We start from the raw sequence: 384 nt of genomic DNA, 5'->3' as shown, positions 1-384 counted from the left end.
CGAAGGAGATGGCGGCTTGGGGGAGGGTGGCGAAGGAGAGGGAGGCGAAGGAGAGGGAGGTGAGGGAGATGGTGGCGAGGGAGATGGCGGTTCAGGGGATGGTGGCGAAGGAGAGGGTGGCGAAGGAGAGGGAGGCGAAGGAGAGGGAGGCGAAGGAGATGGTGGCGAGGGAGATGGTGGCTTGGGGGATGGTGGCGAAGGAGAGGGTGGCGAAGGAGAGGGTGGCGAAGGAGAGGGTGGCGAAGGAGATGGCGGCTTGGGGGAGGGTGGCGAAGGAGAGGGAGGCGAAGGAGAGGGAGGTGAGGGAGATGGTGGTGAGGGAGATGGTGGCGAGGGAGATGGTGGCGAGGGAGATGGTGGCGAGGGAGATGGCGGTTCAGGGGA

This window comes from Volvox carteri, assembly GCF_000143455.1.
Source record: "Volvox carteri f. nagariensis unplaced genomic scaffold VOLCAscaffold_16, whole genome shotgun sequence".
Lineage (NCBI taxonomy): Eukaryota > Viridiplantae > Chlorophyta > Chlorophyceae > Chlamydomonadales > Volvocaceae > Volvox > Volvox carteri.
Note: the sequence above shows the minus strand (reverse complement) of the source record.